The sequence below is a fragment of the Heptranchias perlo genome, chromosome 35 (genome assembly GCF_035084215.1).
Source record: "Heptranchias perlo isolate sHepPer1 chromosome 35, sHepPer1.hap1, whole genome shotgun sequence".
Classification (NCBI taxonomy): domain Eukaryota; kingdom Metazoa; phylum Chordata; class Chondrichthyes; order Hexanchiformes; family Hexanchidae; genus Heptranchias; species Heptranchias perlo.
This window is the reverse complement of record NC_090359.1, coordinates 12142297-12161918: the sequence shown is the minus strand read 5'-3', so window position 1 is coordinate 12161918 and position 19622 is coordinate 12142297. Positions and strand designations below refer to the sequence as shown.

Sequence of the window (19622 nt, the reverse complement as noted above, 5' to 3'; positions counted from 1 at the left end):
CCTCTGCCCTTCTTGAGACCCTCTGATCCAAAGTACTTTAGAGACCAAAAACACTAAGCTGCACAAAACCCTAAATCAGCTCACGAACCCCGAGTGACCCAGAAACTTAAACTGACCTGGAACCCGAAACTGATCCAGAATCCCAAAAGTGACAGGTACCCTAAACTGACCATCAACGAAATACTGAGTCAGAACCTGAAAATGATCCAGAATCTTACATTCAACATAACTACAAAGTAACCCACAATTCTAAACTCACATTAAGCCCCAAATTAATATGTAAATTGAAATGACTGGATACCCTAAACATGCCAAAACCCAGTGATCCAGAGCCCTAAATCGAAGATAAAACCCTAAACCTGTACCGAAACATAAACTGACCCAGACCCTCATACTGACACTTTCCGTAGCCTAAATTGTTGCAGTTCCAAAGGAACTCGAGTCAATCCAAGAGCTCCGGTCCTCTGGATTTCCCTCTCAGAGTGGAAGAACGTTAAACTGTTCCAGAATCCTAAACTGACCTGGAACCCGGAACCAAAGCAAAACTGCAACCAACTCAGAATCACAGGCTGATCTAAACCCTAAACTGATCCATTATCCTGAACGGACTCAGAATATTAAAATACAGCAAACCCAAAGCAGACCCGAAACACCAAGCAGACCTGGAAACCCGACCTGGCCCAGAACCCGAGCTGACTCCACTGGTTCACTTGTTAGTTCTGTCGTTTGTTTCAGGCTCTTCTGCTGTTTTTGAGATATGATGTAATGTTAGGGATCATCGAGATCAGTCTGTGAGTATCAGTCTTTGCCGGGGTCCTGTGGAATATTTTGCAGTGCTGGGTGTTTTTGGATGTGTGGAGAATGTTAGTCTTGAGGGTCCTGAGTTAATTGGAGCTCTTATGGTCAGTTTGTGTGCAGCATGTTACTACCAGATACTGAGCCAGAAACTCAAAACAACACAGAATCTCAAATTGACCAAACTAACCCAGAATATAAAACTGAACTGGGACCCTGAACCAATCCCAATTCTAAAGTGACCAACTCGTGTAAAATGAATTATAAACATAAAGAAAAGCGAAGAACCCAAATTTGTGTTGAAACTGAAAACAAGCCCAGAATCCAAGATTGAACCAAAGTCTTACACTGATTCATCAGCCTAAAAATATTCAACGCACGAAACATATCTCGAACCCAGAATGAACCCACATGACGAGGCTGACACCGAAGGCTGAGCGTCAGAGATTTCTACAATCCCTCAGTGTTGGCATCAGTCTGGGCGTGTTGAGACATCAGAGATCGTTGTCTATGTTTGTTGTTCTGTGTCAGTTTGTGGGTGTTGTGGTTTGGGGTTTCTCTGCTCAGTATTGGGGTAATGTGCACTGTTTAAGGTCCGTTTACAGATGCTGTGGTTTGCTGTGACAGTGCAGTTATCATTTTACAGGATGCAGAAGCCCAATGTGTGATGCGATCGTTAGCTTTGGGTGTTTGATCAATGTGTGGATGGTGAGGTAAGTGTGTGGGGGCTGGGTCAGTTTCTGGGTATTGTGTTTTTTTTGCGGATGATGTGATCGGTTTGGGGCATATTGTGGACAGCTTTAGGATGCTGACTCATTTGGGGAGATGGGATAGTCAGTCATTGAACACTGCCTCAGTTATGGTCCCTGAACCCAGTTTGCAGTACCAGAGTCAGTTTCAGGGTGCTGTGGTCAGTTTCAGAGATACATGGTATTAGCTTGAGGTGCTGTATTAGCTTGAGGTGCTGGGCCAGTTAGAGGTACTGTACTACTTGAAGAGCTAGGTTAGGTTAAGGTGCTGGACTAACTTGAGGTGCTAGGTTAGCTTGAGGTATTGGATTAGTTTGGAGGCTGTATTATTTTGAAGTATTAGGTTATTTTGAGGTTCTGGGCTGGTCTGAGGTGCTGTTTTTGCTTGAGGTATTAGATTATGTTGAGGTGCTGGATTACTTAGGGCAGCAGCTTAAGTTTGAGGTAATCTATTTACTGCAAGTGCAGTTTTAGCTTAAGTTACTGGGTTAGTTGGAGGTGCTGTATTGGATTGAGCTGCTGGGATAGTTTCAGCTTTTGTAAATGTCTGAGGTTCTTGATCAGTATGTTTCCAGCCTAACGAGGAAGGAAGCAGTGCTGGATCTAGTTCTGGGGAATGAAGTGGAGCAAGTTTCAATGGGAGAGTGTTTTGGAAACAGTGATCACAATATGATTAGGTTTAGAGTAATTATGGAAAAGTACAAGGACAATGAAAGTTGAAGATACTTAACCGGAAGAGGGTTAAATTCAGTGAGTTGAAAAGGGATCTGGCCCTTATGGAATGGGAACAAAGATTAACAGGTAAAACAGTTAAAGAGCAAAGGGAGGCCTTCAAGGAGGAGATAGTTCAGGTACTTCATCTAAACCTATCAGCATATCCTTCTATTCTTTTCTATGTTTGACTCGTTTATCAATTATCTCCCCTTTTCTATCATAAATGTCTTTACAACATTTTTGATTTCTGCTTCTAATGTCTTATCCATCTTGTTAGTGTCAATATTGAGGCAAAGTAATGATTCCACATTTCTGCCGTTACCTGTGAGTTTACCTTGTGCATCCCTTAGTGGCCCGACCCCTATCATGATCTTCCTTTTGTTATTTATGTGTCTGTAGAATACTTTACTTTTTAAAAAGTATTTTTTGATAATTTAATTTTGTAATTCCTCTTTGCCTTCCGAATAGGTTTTTAAAACTTATTTCCTAACCTCTTCGTATTCCCTTTTGTCATCCTCTTCTTTATTGTCCAGGTGCTGAGTGTATGCCTTTTTCTTTAGTTTCAATTCTGATCTTATCTCTTTATTCATCCATGGTATTTCATTATTAGTGACAGCGTCCGTGGAACAGTATCCCAGTGAGAGACCGTGTCCGTGGAACAGTATCCCAGTGAGTGTCAGTGTCCGTGGAAATGTATCCCAGTGAGAGTCAGTGTCCATGGAACTGTATCCCAGTGAGAGTCAGTGTCCATGGAACTGTATCCCAGTGAGAGTCAGTGTCCATGGAACTGTATCCCAGTGAGTGTCAGTGTCCGTGAAACTGTATCCCAGTGTCAGTGTTCATGGAACTGTTCGCAGAGTGTGTCAGGATCCACAGAATAGTATTCGAGTGACAGACAATGTCCATGGAACTGAGAGAGTAGGTCCTCATGGAACTGTTCCCCAGTGAGAGTCAGGGTGCATGGAACTGTTCCCCAGTGAGAGTCAGGGTGCATAGAACTGTTCCCCAGTGAGAGTCAGGGTCCATAGAACTGTACCCCAGTGAGAGCCAGAGTGCACAGAACTGTACCCCAGTGAGAGTCAGAGTGTACAGAACTGTACCTCAGTGAGAGTAGGTGCCCATGGAAATGTACCCAGTGAGAATCATCGCCCATGGAACTGTACCCCAGTGAGAATCATCGCCCATGGGACTGTACCCCAGTGACTGTCAGGGTCCATGGAACTGTACCCCAGTGACTGTCAGGGTCCATGGAACTGTACCCCAGTGACTGTCAGGGTCCATGGAACTGTACCCCAGTGACTGTCAGGGTCCATGGAACTGTCCCCCAGTGACTGTCAGGGTCCATGGAACTGAATCAAGTGAGAGGAAGGGCCCATTGAACTGCACGCTCACCCTCAGGAGTAGATCATTCATTCCCGCAATTCTGTTCTGCCATTCATTTAGATCATGGCTAATCTGTATCTTAACTCTTTTTACCCATCTTGTATATAATGGGCAGCATTTTAGCACCCGCTATCGGGTGCGTTCCTGGCGGGGGGGCCCCGAAAATCGGGAAATCCCGGAGTGGGACCACGCATTTCCGGGTTCCCCACTAACGCGCCGGCGTGCGCGCGCAGCCCCCGCTGGTGGGAATCCCACAGGCAATTATAGCCAGCGGGATGCCACTTGAACGTATTTATTTTGCTTGTTCAGGTCATTAACTGACCTGATTCAGGGATTATGTGAGGAGGGGTGGGATTTTAAAGGAAACTGGGACTGTTTCCCGCACTGGGGGAAACACTCCCAGTTCAAATGGACCTGTTGCAGCTGTCAGCCTGTGGCAGCAGCAAAGGTCCATTTGACAGGTTGGGGGTGGGGGAGACCCTCACCCATTGCAGGAGGCCACTCAGTCACTTGGGACAAAGTTTGGCCTCCACCACCCTCCTCCTGACAACCAAAGTCACCAACTTGCACACTTACCCCGGGGTCCAGAGATATGTACCTACCTTGCGGACCCCCTCAGATGTACATCTTCCGGATGGGGGCCGCCGTAGCTGCAGTCATGACCTCCTCGGAGGGCGAACAGCATCACCAGCCTCACCGTCCACCTCTGACACGTGGAGCTCCACAACAGTGCGCTGTGACACGTCCACCTGTACAGCAGGAGGGAGGGCTACCGCAGAGAGAGATGCGTCGCAGAGGGCACTACCCTCGCCACAGGGTCCACAGACCGAGGCTCAGCTTCCTGGACCTCTCTGAGCAGCAGTGCACACGGAGGCTCAGAGTCACTCGACATGTAGTCGTGGACATCTGCAGCCTCCTTCATGCCAAGCTGCTCCTGGCTGGCCCGAGCACCATCTTCTTACCTGTCGCTGTCAAAGTCACCACTGCCCTCAACAACTTCTCCTCCGCATCCTTCCAGGGTGCAACCGGGGACATCGCTGACGTCTCTCAGCCGTCTGCACAAAAGAGCCCTGCAAATACACCTACACCCACTCTGCAGTGACACAATGGGTGGCATCAGTTGTGGGTCTTCATAGTGATCCTCAGGAAAGGGCATTATTGCACAAACCAGACAAGATTCGCGAAGACATGGCAGCAGTGGTGCCAATATAATCTGTGATGTGAGTTGCTCAGAAATTAAATACAGGTAAACACCATGACAAACCCTCAAACACCCTTGTGCATCCCCTTCATGCTCACGACACGTTTGCCTTACGCTTCCTGCTGCACATATGTGATGCATGCCCTGTGGCTGCAGCACAGGTAGTGGCAGGTTGAGTGAGGCTGACTGTGAAAGAGATGCATGAGAGGGTGAGTATGAGATAGAGCCATGATATTGTATGAGGATTGGGTTGAGTGCTAGTGGCGGGATGAGTACTGGCGAGGTGAGTAGGTGCAGGTAAGATGAGGATGAGGTTTGAGTGGGTATGAGGGGTGATGTGACAGAGTAGTGTTGGCAGTGCAGAAGGAGGTGTGGGGTGGGGGCAGTGATGTGGCAGATGGAGTGTAGGGGAATGAGTAAGTGTACTCACTTTGGCTGACCTACTGAGGTCATTGGAGCGCCTCCTGCACTGTATGCAGGTGGGCGATATGTTGGTGGTGCTGGTGACCTCCTCTGCCACCTCGAGCCAGGCCTTCCTGGTGGCAGAGGCAGGCCGCTTCCTCCCGCCCGTCGGGGGGGCGGGGGGGGGGGGGACGATCTCGGTCCTCCCCCTTCACCTCACCCCATGTATTGATACCTGGACTGAGGCATCATTAAACTGGGAGCAGCCTTCCCCCTGGGCTGCTCCATGCTGTAATTTTTTCTATTTGTTGCAGCATGTGTCAGTGGAGGACTGCCCCTTTAAATAGAGCTCCTCCAGCTGACGGATCTGACTGTGCACGCGCAGTCCGCCCGACGGGCAGATCAGCAGTGGGGATCCCGGAAGACCAGGTAAGTGGATCCATTTATGCTACGATCGCGCGGGGAGCTGACTGATTTCACCGGGCGCGTTACCCACGTGCCCGATAGCCCCCCCGCCGAGAATCCGCAGCCCTGGTAACACCGGGCCCAATGTATTTGGATTAGATGTCAATTATCTTCAATCTGTTTTTTTCTGGTTATCAACCCTCCTGTCAGTGGAAACAATTTCTCCTTATTTACTCAAAGGTCAGTTTATTTTTTAAACTTACCTCAGTGTGTCTTGCAGGCTTCTCGACAGGTTCCCCCTGTGGGGTGGCCTCCCTGCTCAGAAGTGGGTTAAATTTCAGGGGTTATGATGTGATCGAGGAGTCCGGCGGGAGACTCGTTAAACGCCAAGATGAGTGGCGTTAAAACGGCCGATTGACGGGAATGGAGCAGGAAATGGAGCTGCTCCATTTTAACTGCTCCTGCGATCAGGGAGAGTTAAAATCACCCTGTTTCACATTGCATGATAGTCCACATGTGCCACTGGAGGGAAAGCTATAACTGCAAGTTATTCTTGCAGGTGTTATGAATGAGTTCGGGTCTATTCGTAACTATTCACCACATTACTAGTCAATGAAACAATGCATTACTTTGCTTTTAAGTCATACTCCATCTAAAACAAGGGTACGTTTTAATATCTGCGTCTGTCTCTCCCATGTCTGTCTGTCTGTCTCTCTCTCCCCGTCTGTCTCTCCCGTGTCTCCGTCTGTGTCTCCTGTCACTCACACATATATTGTGGGGAAAGGCCTGTCGCAATTAAGCCTCAGGCCCTCTCCATCCAAAATAGTGCCATGGTATTTGCCACCTTTTCTGAGGGTGCCTCTGTGTATAAATGTGCCAAGGATCACATGCCAGGCACTGGACTTATGTGGCACATCACCTGTTCTCATTATAATGGACACATTTCAGCTGGCAGAAAGGTACAGGGAGAAATATGTGTTGCTTAATCACCCCTCTGCACCAACAATGTTTCAGTGAGTGATGGGGAGATGGGCTGAGATTTATAAATAGACTTGCAGTACATTCTCTCTCTCTCTCTCTCTGGTGTGTAACAGAAATGAGTCACAGTGACAGGAGCAGAAAACTGCTTGGATAGAGGATCTGACACAACACATTCAAGCTGGCGATGACTGGTGTGGCAGGATTGTAAATTTAAAGGGACATTACCATTTGGCTGGAGAGTTTTTAAGGGAAACGCGACTCCTCGAAGAGTTCACTTCTACCCGCCTGATAAGTTGGCTGTGGTGGACAATTTTCTCCGTGTGGACAATATATTTGCTGAATTGTAAACTACTCCACAGTGATGAACACTGAGCCTCGGTCATTTCTATATCTGAGGCCATTTCTCCCCTTCTCTGGGTCTTCGACCTCCACCATTGCTGGTCTGAATCCAGCCACGAGAAGAGGGTGTAAGAGCAACCTGGGCAATTCTCCCTTGATCTCCCCCCACCACCTGTGGAGAGTCCCTGCCTCCCTGGCCCAGCCTTTGCTTGGTATCTTCCCCAGTGGTAAGGTCGGGTTTAGAAACATGGCAGGTGGGTGAAAACCCGTATCTTACTGCTGGACCGGTCTTTTAAATTCAATTATAATTTTTATCCCTCAACCAACATCACTAAAACAGATGATCTGGTCATTATCACATTGCTGTTTGTGGGACCTTACTGTGTTCAATGTACTGCCGTGTTTCCGACAGTAAAGCAGCAACTAGACTTTAAAAGTACTTAATTGGTAGAGGAACCATCCAGGGAACAGGCTATTTTAGATCTCGTATTGTGTAATGAGACAGGGTTAATTAATAAACTTATAGTAATGGATCCTCTGGGGGAGAGTGAACATAATACGATAGAATTTCATATTCAGTTTGAGAGTGATGTGGTTAAGTCCGAAACTAGGGTCTGAAACAAACAAAGCCAATTATGTAGGTTTGAGGGGCGAGTTGGCTGAGGTAGATTGGGAAATTAGATTAAAAGATATAACGGCAGACAAACAATGGCAAATATTTAAAGAAATGATTCATAATTCTCAACTAATATACATTCCCTTGAGGAATAAAACTCCACGGGAAAAGTGGTACAATTGTGGCTAATTAGAGAATTTAAGGATAATATTAGATGAAAAGCAGAGGCTTACAATGTAGTCAAAAAGCGTAGTTAGCCTGAGGATTGGGAGAGTTTTAGAAATCAGCAAAGGATGACCAAAAATTCATAAAGAGGGAGAAAATTGAATCTGACAGTAAACCAACAAGAAATATAAAAACAGATTGTAAGAGCTTCCACAAGTATGTGAAAAGGAAGAGATGAGTGAAAGTAATCGTGGGTCCCTTAGAGGCAGAGACAGAAGAAATTATAATGGGGATTAAGGAAATGGCAGAGATGTGAAACAAATATTTTGTATCTGTCGTCACAGCAGATGACACAAAAAACATACCGGAAACAGTGGGGAACCAAGGGCCTAATGAGAGTGAGGAACTTAAAGTAATTAATATTAGTAAAGAAAAAGTACTGGAGAAATTAATGGGACTGAAAGCCGAGAAACCCCCTGGACCTGATGGCCGACATCCTCGGGTTTTAAAAGAGGTGACTGCAGAGATAGTGGATGCATTGGTTGTGATCTTACAGAATTCCCCAGATTCTAGAATGGTCCCTGTGGATTGCAAGGCAGCAAATGTAACCGCGCCATTTAAGAAAGGAGTGAGAGAGAAAAGAGGGAACTCTTGGCTAGTTAGCTTGACATCAATAGTTAGGGAAAATGCTGGAATCTATCATTAAGGACGTAGTAACAGGGCACCTAGAAAATCAAAATATGATTAGGCAGAGTCATACGGTTTACTCTTCGAGTCATAGAAAGATTACAGCATGGAAGGAGGCCATTCAGCCCATCCAGTCCATGTCAGCTCTGTGCAAGAGCAATCCAGCTAGTCCCATTCCCCCGCCCTATCCCCGTAGCCCTGAAAATTTTTTACTTTCAACTACTTATCCAGTTCCCTTTTAAAGGCCATGATTGAATCTGCCTCCACCACCCCCTCAGGCAGCGCATTCCAGATCATAACCACTCGCTGTGTAAAAAAGTTTCACATCATATCACCTTCGGTTCTTTTGCCAATCACCTTAAATCTATGCCCTCTGGTTCTTGACCCTTCAGCCAATGGGAACAGTTTCTCTCTGGACCCTTTATGATTTTGAATACCTCTATCAACTCTCCTCTCAACCTTCTCTGTTCCAAAGAGAACAACCCCAGTTTCTCCAGTCTATCCACATAATTAAAGTCTTTCATCCCTGGAATCATTCTAGTAAATCTCTTCTGCACCCTCTCTGAGGCCTTCACATCTTTACTAAAGTGCAGTGCCCAGAACTGGACACAATATTCCAGTTGTGGTCGAACCAGTATTTTATAAAGGTTCATCATGACTTCCTTACTTTTGTACTCTAAGCCTCTATTTATAAAGCCCAGGGCTCATCTGCTTTTTTAACCGCTTTCTCAACCTGCCCTGCCAGCTTCAACGATTTGTGCACAAATACCCCCAGATCTCTCTTTTCCTGTACCCCTTTTAGAATTTTGCCCTCTAGTTTATATTGCCTCTCCTCGTTGCTACCGAAATGTATCACCTCACATTTATCTGGGTTAAATTTCATCTGCCACGTTTCCGCCCATGCCACTAGCCTGTCTATATCCTCTTGAAGTCTATCACTATCCTCTGCACTGTACACTACCCTTCCAAGTCTCGTGTCATCTGCAAATTTGAAAATGTGCCCTGTACATCCGAGTCCAAGTCCTTAATATATATCAAGAAAAGCAGTAGTCCCAGAACCAACTCCTGGGGAACACCACTATGCACCTCCCTCCAGCCCGAAAAACAACCGGTCACCACTACTCTCTGTTTCCTGTCACTTAGCCAATTCTGTGTCCATGTTGTTATTGCCCCCTTTATTCCATGGGCCACAACCTCGATGACAAGCCTACCATGTGGCACTTTATCAAACGCCTTTTGAAAGTCCAAAGACACAAAATAAACCGCATTTCCCTCATCTACCCTCTCTGTTAGGTTAGTTAAACACGATTTGCCTTGAACAAATCCGTGTTGGCTTTCTCTGATCAATCCACACTCGTCGAAGTGACTGTTAATTCTGTCCAGTATTATTGTTTCCAGAAGTTTCCCCACCACCGAGATTAAACTGACTGGCCTGTTATTGCTGGGTTTATCCTTACACTCTTTTTTGAACAAGGGTGTAACATTTGCAATTTTCCAATCCTCTGGCACCACTCCCGTATCCAAGGTTGTTTGGAAGATTATGGCCAGTACCTCTGCAATTTCCCCCCTTACTTCCCTCAGCATCCTCGGGTGCATCCCATCCAGACCAGTTGACTTATCTATTTTAAGTACAGCCAGCCTTTCTAGTACCTCTTCTTTATCAATTTTTAGCCCATCCAGTATTTTAACAATATCTTCCTTTACCGAGACTCTGGCAGCATCTTCTTCCTTGGTAAAGACAGATGCAAAGTATTCATTTAATACCTCAGCCATGCCCACTGCCTCCATGAGTAGATCTCCGTTATGGTCCATAATCAGCCCCACCCCTCCTCGTTTTACCTGTTTACTGTTAACATATCTGTAGAAGACTTTTGGATTCCCTTTTATGTTGGTCGCTAGTCTATTCTCATACTCTCTCTTTGCTCCTCTTATTTCCTTTTCACTTCCCCTCTGAACTTTCTATATTCTGCCTGGTTCTCACTTGTTTTATCAACCTGATACCTGCCATACACCACTTTTTTCCGCTTCGTCTTATTCTCTATCTCCGTTGTCATCCAGGGAGCTCTGGCTTTAGTTGCCCTACCTTTCTCCCTCATTGGAATGTACTTTGTCTGTACCCGAATTATCTCCTCTTTAAAGGCCGCCCACTGTTCAATTACAGTTTTCCCTGCCAATCTATGATTCCAATTAACCCGGGCCAGATCTGTTCTCATCCCACTGAAATTGGCCCTCCTCCAGAAAGGGATGGACTGCAGACAGAGAGATCTAGGGACGGGGCAAAACACGGGGATTGTGTCGAAAATGTGTCCGAGAAATTAAAAGGAGAGCAGGGTCAGGCACAGAGAGAAAGTGGATGGGGACGGAGTGGGAGGGAAGAGAGAGGGTAAAGAGCGATTGATGGGGATGACAGAGAGGGATGAGAAGGAATGGAGAGAGGGAGGGGTAAGGAAACAGAGTAAGGTGGACGCAGAGATGAGAACTCGGTTGGGAGAGAATAGGAGATGGGGAGCAAGGGAGAGGGATGCGGAGCAAGTGAAATGGGACAAGGAGGAAGTGAGAGAAACCAGCATGCAGAGACTGGGCGGCACAAAAGCAGGGGAAACAGGAATAGTGAGAGAGGTCAAGGGACAGACCGACCGTGAGTGAGCAAGTGAAGCAAACAGGCAGGTTGGAGACAGAAAGGGAGACAGACAGGTAGATAGACAGACAGGCCCACAGACAGCTGTGTTCATGCTGCAGGTCAGCCATTCTTTAAGATTATCTCAGCTATTTTGATTCACAGATTATTCATTTTATTGAGATTCAGGGCATTTATTATGTTGAATTGTAGGTGATCTCATTTGCTAAATCAGTTGATCCATTTTCTGTAGCAGATCACGTGCAGCGTCCACAGTAACACTTGGCTCAATTGGTCCCCACCAAAAACACCGTTCCCTCGTCACCGACTCCATCCCTCTCCCCGGTCACTGTCTGAGGCTGAACCAGACCATTCACAACCTTGGTGTCCTATTTGACCCTGAGATGAGTTTCTGACCATATAGCCGCTCCATCACAAAGTCCGCCCACTTCCTCCTCCATAACATCGCCCGTCTCCACACCTGCCTCAGCTCATCTGCTGCTGAAACCCTTATCCATGCCTTTGTTATCTCTCGACTTGACTGTTCCAATACTCTCCTGGCTGGCCTCCCATCTTCCATCCTCCATAAACTTCAGCTCGTCCAAAACTCCCGTATTTTATCTCGCACCAAGTCCCGTTCACCCCATCACCCCTGTGCTCGCTGACCTACATTAGTTCCCAGTCCGGCAACACCTTGATTTTAAAATTCTCATCCTTCTTTTCAAATCTCTCCATGGCCTCGCCCCTGCCTATCTCTGTGACCTCCTCCAGCCCTACAACCCTCCAAGATCTCCACGCTCCTCTAATTCTGGCCTCACGCGCATCGACGATTTTAATCGTTCCACCATTGGCGGCCGTGTCTTCAGCTGCATTGATCCTAAGCTCTGGAATTCCTTCTCTTTCTCTCCTCCTCTAAGACGTCCCTTAAGCCTATCTCTTTGGTCAAGCTTTTGGTCACCTGTCCTAATACCTCCTTATGTGGCTCGGTGTTAAATTCTGATTGATAATCACGCCTGTGAATCACCTGAGGGTGTTTTACTACATTAAAGGCGATATTGGCCAAGGTGCTTACCCAGAGGAAGGGAGGAACCATCACAGGCCGAGTCTCACTGGGCAGCTGTCCGACATCTCCTCGCGGCTGATTAGATTCCAGAATCTGTCACTGGAATACAACAGGACTATTTTTGAGACGATGATTATATTTAATTTGAATATATTTGTCATTAATGGCATTTGATTGATTTACTTTAACATTAAATTGTTCTTTTCTTTCCGCTCTTTACATGGATTAAATTCAGTCACAATATCAGCTGCCAACTCCAGTTTGTGAGGGATATCAAGGACAACACTAAAGGTTTTTACAAGTATATTAAGAGAAAGAAGGTGACTCAGAGTAATGTGGTCCCTTAAAGACAGACGCAGGGGATTATAGTAATTGAAAGGGAGAGAGGGTGAAGAATTTGAAAAATTTGTACAGGAGAACTTTCTTAATTAGTATATTTCTAGCCCAACGAGGAAGGAAGCAGTGCTGGATCGAGTTTTAGTGAATGATGTAAGGCAAGTGGAGTGTATTTCAGTGAGAGAACATCTGGGTAATAGTGATCATAATATAATTAGGTTTAAAGTAATTACAGAAAGGGACAAAGAAAAATCAAAGGTGAAAATATCCAACTGAAAGAGAGCCAATTTCAGTGATTTGAGAAGGGATCGAGCACAGGTGGACTGGAAACAAAGATTGGCCAACAAACAGTAAATGAGCAATGGCAGGTCTTCAAGGTGGAGATAGTTCGGGTATAAACCAAGGATTTTCCCATAAGGAGCAAAGATATGGCATCCAAAGCTCGAGCTCCCTGGATGACAAAGGAAATAGAGCTTAAAATAAAACAGAAAAAGGTTTATGACCACTGTCAGGTACAGAATACAGTACACAACCAGGAGAGTGTGCAGGGGGAAATTGAAAAGGATATAAGAAGGGCAAAGAGAGAATATGAGAAAAGATTAGCAAGTAACATAAATGGGAACCCAAAAACTTTTATAAAAATATAAAAAGTAAAAGGATAAAAGGAATGGTGGGGCCGGTTAGGGATAAAATAGGAAATCTGCTTGTGGAGGCAGAGGGCATGACTGAGGTACTGAATGAGGACTTTGCATCTGTCTTCACAAAAGAAGAGGATGAAGTTAATGTCGCAGTAGAGGAGGAGGGAGTAGAGATATTGGATAGGATCAAAATAGATAGAAAGGAGGTTCGAAATAGGTTGGCATCACTCAAAGTTAACAAGTCCCCCGGTCCAGGTGGGATGCATCCCAGGCTGCTGAGGGAAGCAAGGGTGGTGATAGCAGAAGCTCTGACCACAATCTTTCAATCCTCCTTGGATATGGGAGTGGTGCCAGAGGACTGGAGGATTGGAAATGTTACACCCCTGTTCAAAAAAGGAGAGAGGGATAAAACTGGTAACTACGGGCCAGTCAGTCTAATATCAGTGGTGGGAAAACTACTAGAGACCATTGTCAAGGACAAAATTAATTCTCACTTGGAGAGGCATGGGTTAAGAAGGAACAGCCAGCACGGATTTCTTAAAGGCAAACCATATCTGACTAACCTGATTGAATTCTTCGATGAAGTAACAGAGAGGGTCGATGGAGGTAGTGCAGTCGCTGTTGTATATATGGACTTGCAAAAAGCATTTGATAAAGAATCACATAACAGACTTATTTGGAAAACAGAAGCCCATGGGATTAAAGGAAAAAATTGGTGGAAACTTGGGTACGTAATTGGCTAGGGGAAAGGAAGCAGAGAGCAGTGGTGAACGAATGCTTTTCTGACTGGACAGAAGTATGCAGTGGGGTCCCCCAGGGGTCAGTATTAGGACCATTACTTTTCTTGTTATATCAAAATGACCTGGATTTGGGTTTCGGGAGCACAGTTTCAAAGTTTGCGACTGATACAGGACTTAGCAACGTAGTAAATAGTGAGGAGGATAGTAGCAGATTTCAGGAGGACATAGACAGACTGGTAAAATGGGCAGACACAGGGCAGATGCAATTTAAGACGGACAAGTGTGAAGTGATGCACTTTGGGAGGAACAAAGCGGACAGGCAGTATAATCTAAATGGGACTATTTTGAGGGGAGTGCAAGAACAGAGGGACCTGGGGTACATAGTCACAAATCTTTGAAGGTGGCAGGGCAAATTGATAAGATGGTTAAGAAAGGGTATGGGAAACTTGGCTTTGTAAATAGGGGCATTGAATACAAAAACGAGGAAGTCATGCTGAACCTTTACAAATCACTGGTTAGGCCTCAGCTGGAGTATTGTGGACAACTCTGGGCACCGCACTTTCGGAAGGATGTCAAGGTCATGGAGAGGGTACAGAGGAGGTTTACCAGGATGGTACCAGGGATGAGGGACATCAGTTATGTGGAGAGGTTGGAGAAGCTGGGATTGTTCTCCTTAGAGCCGGGGATAAGGGGAGATTTAATAGAGGTGTTCAAAATCAAGAGGGGTTTTGATAGTTTCTCCCTACTTGCTCGGTTTCCTCTGGCAAGCGGGTCGGTAACCAGAGGTCGTAGATTTAAAATAATTGGCAAAAGAACTAGAGAGGAAATGAGGAGAAGTTTTTCTTCATACAGAGAGTTGTTAAGATCTGAAACGCACTCCCTGAAAGGGTGGTGGAATCAGATTCCATGGGAATTTTGAAAGGGCAATTAGACATATACTTGAAGAGGACTAATATGCAGGGTTATGGGGAAAGAGTTGGAGTGTGGGACTAAATTGGACAGCTCTTTCAAAGGCACGATGAATGGCCTCCTTCTGTTCTGTAAGTTTCTCTGAAAAGTGGGTAAAATAGTGTGAGAGAGGGAATGAGTCTCGGAGAATCTGTGTGAGAGAGGGAGTGAGTCACAGAGAGTCTGTGTGAGAGAGGGAATGAGTCTCGGAGAGTCTGAGAGTGTGTCTCGGAGAGTCTGCATCTGGATGAAGGAGAGTCTGAGAGGTCGAGTGGGAGGGAGATGGAGAGGGAGAAAGGGTTTGTGAGAACGGGCAAGAGAGAATATTGGAGACAGGAAAGAGAAACAGTCTGTGTGCAAGAGAGAGAGGAAAGGGGAAGAGAGCCTGTTTGTGCATGAGAACGAAGGGATAGAAATGTGAGAAGTTGGAGAGAAATGAGAGATTGCATGGATAAAAGGACAGAAAACTGAGAGTTGTGGTTAACAGATGTTTCTTGCACTGGAAGGATTTAAACAGTGGCGATCCCCGGGGTCAGTGTTGGCACCATTGCTTTTCTCAATATCTGTGGATAGAAATGATCTGGACCTGGGTGTAAGGGGCACAATATCAAAATTTGCAGCTGCCACAAAGATAAGGAGTGAGATTAACCATGAAGAGGATTGTCAACAACTTCAGGAGGAGGCAGACAGGTGAGCAGTTTGGGCAGGTAGATGTGAGATGGAATTTAATGGGGAGAGATGTGAGGTGAGAAGAATAAGGAGAGGAAATAGACACTATACTGTAAAACTGTAAAAGGAGTAGAGGAGCAGAGAGATTTAGGGATTCAGATACACAAATCTTTAAAAAAGTGGGAGGACAAGTTGATAAAGCTGTTTTGCAAAAACCCCCATGGGATCCTAGGATTTATAAATAGGGGCATAGATTATAAAAGGAAAGAGTTAATGCTACACCTGGACAAATCATGGGTCAGGCCACAGTCAGAATATTGTGTCCAGTTTTTGGTGCATTACTTCAGTAAGAATGTCGCGGCCATGGAGAGGGGCAGAAGAGATTCACTAAGATGATCCCAAGGATGAGAGTCTTGACATAACTTTTCATGACAGCAGAGAAGTTCAAATAAGATCAGAGAGTGGGGATCAAAATTATGAGGGGGTTTTGATAAAGTAAATGAGGGAAAACTATTTCCACTAGTACGGGTACGGGAGCACAGTGGTTATGTTACTGGACTAGTAATCCTAGAGGCTCGGACTAATATTCCGGAGTCATGAGATCAAATCCACGGCAGCTGGGAAATTTAAATTCAATTAATTAAATAAAATCTGGAATTTAAAAAAAACCTAGTATCAGTGATGGTGGCCATGAAACTACCGGATTGTCGTAAAAACCCATCTGGTTCACTGATGTCCTTTCGGGAAGGAAACCTGCCGTCCTTACCCGGTCTGGCCGAAATGTGACTCCAGACCGACAGCAATGTGGCTGATTCTTAATTGCCCTCTGAAATGGCCTAGCAAGTCACTCAATTGTTCAAGACAGGTGGCACACCACCACCCTCTCAAGGGCAACTGGGAACGGCAATAAATGCTGGCCTTGCCAGCGACGCCCACATCCCAGTTCGTGAGTCGGTAACTGGAGGGCATCAAAGTAAGAGAGTTTGGTTTTCTTTTTGATGTCGAGGGTTGTTAGGACAATGGAATGTCCGACCAGAAACAATGAGGGAAGCAGAATTTAAAAGGGAAGTGAATCAATATCTGAAGAAGAAAAGATGAAAGATCTTGAAAGGCCTTCGATGAGGTACCGCATAGTAGACTCATGACCAAGGTCAGAGCTTGTGGAGTCAGGGGACAGGTAGCAGAATGGATAGCAAGCTGATAACAAAACAGAAAACAGAGAGCAGGGGTTAATGAGAGTCACTCAGACTGACAAAAGGTGGGAAGTGGTGTTCCACAGGGATCAGTGCTGGGAACACTGTTGTTCACCATTTGCATCAACGGTTTGGACTTGGGAATCGGAAGAACAATTTCAAAATTTGCAGACAACACCAAATTGAGGGATATAGTTAATAGTGAAGAGGACTGAGATAAAATACAGGAAGACATTAATAAACTTGCAGAATGGGCATGTAATTGGCAAATGAATTTCAATATAGATAAGTGTGAGGTGGTACAAATTTAGTAGGAAGAATAAGGAGGCCACATACTTCCTGGATAATAAGAGTCTAAATGGGATGGAGGAGCAAAGTGGGGTCTCAGGGTACAGATACACAAATCATTAAATGCAGTGACTCAGGGTCATAAGGCCATAAAAAAGCAAACAAAGCACTGGGATTCATTTCCAGAGGAATAGAATTGAAAAGCAGGGAAGTTATGTTGAACTTGTCTAGCACCTTGGTTAGACCACACTGAGCACTGTGCACAGTTCTGGTCTCCATGTTACAAAAAGGATGTAGAGCCACAGGAGAAGGTGCAAAAAAAATTGACAAGGATGATACCAGAACTGAGAGGTTATAACTATCAGGATAGACTGAACAGGCTGGGGCTCTTTTCTCTCGAAAAGAGAAGGCTGAGGGGTGACCTGATAGAGGTCTTTAAAATTATGAGGGAGTTTGATAGGGTCGACATAGAGATGTTTCCACTTGTGGGGGAGACCAGAACTATGGGCCATGAATGGAAGATAGTCACTGATAAATCTAGTAAGGAATTCAGGAGGAACTTATTTACACAAGGAGTGGTTAGAATGTGGAACTTGCTAACACATGGAGTAGTTGAGGTGAATAGCATAGATGCCTTTAAGGGGAAGCTCGATAAGTACATGAGAGAGAAAGGAACAGAAGGATATACAGATAGGGACAGATGAAGAGAGGTGTGAGAGGGGCTCGTGTGGAGCATAAACACCGGCACAGACCAGTTGAGCCGAATGGCCTGTTTCTGTGCTGTAAATTCTATGTAATTCCAAATAGTCCATAAATACGGAGAATAAAAGTGGGCCCAGCACTGACCCCTGGGGTAACCACTTCCAACCCTTCTCCAATCTCAGCAACTCCCATTAACCCGGACCCTCTGTTTCCGGTCCCCAGACAACTTTCTCCCCGCACTGTTCCATTTCCTTTTAAATGGCCCACCTGAACAGACTGGGCATTACCCCGGGGATCCCCCAATTACCTTCACACCGTTGCTCGCCATGTGTCTGATTTCACTTGACATCCTTCACAGTCTCATCGAAATGTCTTGGTGCCTCCCGGCCGTGTGAACATCCAAAGAGGTTTCCAGTCAGCCTCAAGTATTTTCCAGCAAATTGTTCAAATCCGTTGCGTTTTTCCTCAAAACTCCTGGAAGTTCAGGCATGAATTCTCCTGTGGAAGAAAGTCACATCGTGTTACGGGACGGAAGAATTAACGACCCTTCTGAAGTACTCGGTGTCGGCCTTGGCTCATTTGTCGCACTCTCTCACCTCTAGAATCATAAAGGTTGTGGGTTAAAGCTCCCCCTCCAGAGACCCGAGCACAACATCCAGGTTCACACTCCAGTGCAGTACTGAGGGAATGCTACACTGTCGGAGGTGCCGTCTGTTGCACGAGCCGTTAAACCAGTCCGGCCCCTCAGGTGGATGTAAAAGATCCGACGACACTATTCGAAGAAGAGCAGGGAAGTTCTCCCCGGTGTCCTGGCCAATATTTAATCCTCAACCAACACCTATAAACAGATTATCTGGTCATTTATCACATTGCTGTTTGTGGGATCTTGCTCTGCACAAAATGGCTGCCCACATGACAACAGTGACCTCATTTCCAAAGCCCCCCATTGGCTGCGAGGCTTTGGGGCGTCCTGAGGATGTGACAGGCGCTGGAGAAATGCAAGTTCCCCCTCCCCGGGGCCGCCCTCCGCTCTAATCCCATTGCCCGTCTCTCGGTCCTGTCCCCGGGCTCGGGGACTCTCGGCCGGTCCAGGGCCCTTTAAGAGGGACGCGCCACACTGCGCATGTGCGCCGTTTATTTAAATCAAACCGCGCGATTCAAAGGAAAAGTGACGTCAGTTTCCGTCACAATAAAAACCGCTCGTTCTCAACCGAAAAAACGGAAAGTTTGTCTCGCGACACAACAGGAAGCGGCCGCTGATCCGGCGGGTGATGTGCGCATGTGCGAACATTCTCCCAGAGTGCAGCGCGGCCTGTCTCACAGATGGGGCCTGTTCTCTGCCGCTCTGCATTGTGGGAGATTCGGCCGCCATGACGGGCCCGGGTCACCGAGTTCATCCAATCACAGGTGAAGCTTCCCGGATTGGTGGAACCGACAGAGTGCAGGTGGTCTGTGGAGCGAGAGAATCTCTGAGAAGAGGGGCAGCCAATTGGGGAAATCACAGGAGGTGGTGACCGGTCATAAACCCAATCGGTGAATGACGGATTGAACCAAGGAAAGGAATGAAGAAACTCGACTGGGACCTGTGGGAACAGGCGGACTAATAAATTTAACCCGTGTCCAGTTCAGGTCACCACATTACAGGAAAGATGGGATTGGACCAGAGAGGGTCCAGAGGAGATTTACAAGGATGGTCCAGGACTGGAGAATTTTAGCTATGAGGAAGGATTGGATTGGCTGGAGTTGTTTTCATTGGAACAGAGGAGGCTGAGGGGGGATTTAATTGAAGTGTATAAAATTATTGGGGGCCACACAGACTGCATCACTTCAAGAAGGCAGCTCATCACCCCCTTCCCAAGGACAATGAGAGATGGTTAATAAATTCTGCCATTGCCAGCGACGCCCACATCCCATGAACAAATACATAAAGGATATTAAGGTCCTATTTCCCTCAGCAGAGAGGTCAATAACCAGGGGGCATATATTTCAAG

General features: G+C 46.0%; 1 long non-coding RNA gene across 1 annotated transcript; it reads right to left on the bottom strand.

Annotated features, from left to right (window-relative positions):
* Nucleotides 1-12132: 12132 nt before the first annotated feature.
* On the bottom strand, nucleotides 12133-18805 carry LOC137302057 (uncharacterized). Its single transcript, XR_010958409.1, has 3 exons — nucleotides 18228-18805; nucleotides 17939-18129; nucleotides 12133-12216 (listed from the first exon to the last, which is right to left on the bottom strand). It is a non-coding gene; the product is annotated as an uncharacterized lncRNA (long non-coding RNA).
* Nucleotides 18806-19622: the final 817 nt, after the last annotated feature.